This window comes from Cibotium barometz, chromosome 19 (genome assembly GCF_041138505.1).
Source record: "Cibotium barometz isolate CiBa-2024 chromosome 19, ASM4113850v1, whole genome shotgun sequence".
Lineage (NCBI taxonomy): Eukaryota > Viridiplantae > Streptophyta > Polypodiopsida > Cyatheales > Cibotiaceae > Cibotium > Cibotium barometz.
Genome location: NC_141064.1, coordinates 27,406,191 through 27,408,909, shown reverse-complemented (window position 1 = coordinate 27,408,909; position 2,719 = coordinate 27,406,191).

Sequence of the window (2,719 nt, the reverse complement as noted above, 5' to 3'; positions counted from 1 at the left end):
AAAAACACTTCGGACTTTGCCTTCAAAGGATATACCCATGCATGCCTGGTAAAATCATCAATGAAAGTCACGAAGTAAAGGTAGTTTCCAAATGATGGAGTTTGCATGGGACCACAAACATCACTGTGAACAAGCTGCAATCTGCGTTCAGCTCTCACTGATCCATCTTTGGGAAAGGAAGCACGCTGCATTTTACCCAATATGCAGCCCTCACAAACATGCTTGACAGGTGCCTCAAGCTTAGGCAAAGAAGACACCATTTCAGATTTCTGCAGGCGCAGCAAACTTGCAAAATTCAGATGACCAAAACGTGCATGCCACAGTTTTGCATTTGAAATAGCCTGCGTATCCATAATAGCACATGCTGAATCCTCTACACATTTGCCATCCATATTGAGCTTATACAGCCCTCGACATAGTGAACCAGATGCTACAATGATGTCACCACAAGAGAGATCATGAACAGTACATCTGTCATCCACAAATTTTACAACCAAACCTGTTTTGGCAAATGCGGAGACTGACAGCAGATTCTTTTTGATCCCTGGCACATACAATGCATCAAAAAGTGTAAAGGTGTTGCCATTTGCAACATTCAGCACAATCTGTCCAACTCCTTTAACGGGATAAGAGGAGTTATTGGCACAAGTGACAGTATTCCCTGTGGGAGCAGACTCAAGGAAAGTGAATAAACTGCGCTGCGAGGTGATATGCTTAGTGGCACCACTGTCAAAGTACCATACATCTGAATCTACTGCAGACATACATGTGTCATGCAAAGATGGGTCATAACTGCACTGCGCATTGAATGCCCATTCTGTATCTAGCACAACATTAGCAGATTCATTGTTAGAAGGAGAGGCATCTGCAACAGCCATACCAGCCTCTTTCTTCTTAGCCTCTTTCGCAGCCAGCTTAGGACACGCTTTGATGACATGATCATTTCCCTTACAGTACTTGCAAAATGTCTTCTGTTTGTCACCCTTCTTCTCATCTTTGTCTTCCTTCTTTGGTTGCGCAGCATTTGCAGATTTCTGCTTACTAGAAGAAAAGCCAGCTTTACCTTTCCCGCTTCTCTGACTAGCACCGAAAGCTTGATCTGCGACACGCATACTATTCCTGTTTTGCCTTGACTGGTCTTCTTGCAGCAAAACAGAAACTAACTCCTCAAATGATAAGGCATTGGGATTGCCTTTCATCATCAAGCGAAGAGTGGAAGCAAAACCCTGATAAGAATCTGGTAGACCATTCAAAACAGTCTGCACAAGTGAACTGTCTGACAGGATTTCATCTGCAGAAACGAGCTGCTCTTTGAAATCCTTGATCTTTGTCAAAAAGCTATCCATAGAATCACCTTCGTTCATATGCTCATTCTCCAACTGTTTTCGGAGATAAGCAACACGAGCCTCATTTCTTGCCTGATACAATGTGGCAAGTACATCCCAAGCATCCTTAGAAGTCCTGCAGGAGCGAATATGTGGGATAATGGTACGTTTGACAGACAGCGCAATCAAGGCATGAGCCTGCGCATCTCTACCATCCCAACGAATCTGCTCTGCTGAAAGTGGTGGTTCTCGAACAGCTGCTACAGCACTTGTGCCTGCACCATCATCAACAGTACCTGTTTCTGATGTGTTTGCAGCATTCCCAGCCACAATAGGACGTGCATCAATACCCTGCACAATGTTCCATAACCCCTTTGCTACCAATACATGTCGCATCATATATGCCCATAATGGATAGTTGGTGCCATCCAACTTATCCTCAGCAGCCAACATGCGGAATACATCATTGTTGTCAGCCATGGCCAATGACTGTACTACTAGATGTAAATGCTGTCTGTAAGAGGTAAACCTGTATAAAATCGACCTGTGCTATGTAGCACAGCCCAAAACAGACGAATGGGCACCTGTCCTGCAGATTTTAATCTTGACAGAAAATCTGCACAGTAGGACGATTTTGCCTGCGCAGTACTTGGAATGCAAAAACGGAGGGCGAAATGACTCCAGATCAAAATTCTGAAAAAACCTAGCCCTACGGGCTCTCCCACGGCATATACTAACCTGCAGACGCTCGTGAAACCTCGTTGCAATCGGAGGAGATGAAGCGGCAGGTGCCGGTGATGCTGCCCGGGAGGAGGAAGCCTGCTCTGATACCAATTGTTGGAATTAGGGTTGCAGGAATGCACACACAACTTCAAGAAGATGAGGAAGCTTGAGCACAACACAGTAGTGTATTATGAGTGCCAAAAATGAAAGATAACAAGCCCTAGAAGATAATGGGCGTATATACAATGCACGGGGGAAAAAACCTCCTAGTGAGGGAAAAAGTGCCCCGGCGGTCCTAAGTGTGTTCACACACATCACTACTATAATATGGTAACAAACAAGTGGTGACCACATCCAATGACATGCCAGTGCTCACTTGCACACTAAGTGTGGAATTGATCATCTGATCAAAGATTGTCCCTATTTTTTGTGGACCATCAAGCTTTGCTATATCTAGTGAATAAACCTTGCACCACAGGAAGAATCACACGTTGGCTACTATTGTTGTTGGAATTTGACTTTACTGTCACGGTAAAAGGAAGGGAAAACAACATGTGTCGGCCGACCACCTGTCCAAAGTGCCAAATGGAGAATCAGCAATTGGTGTTGAGACGATGACCTCCCTGATGCTTGTCTATTCAAATTGGATATGGTACCGGAGTGGAGTGAAG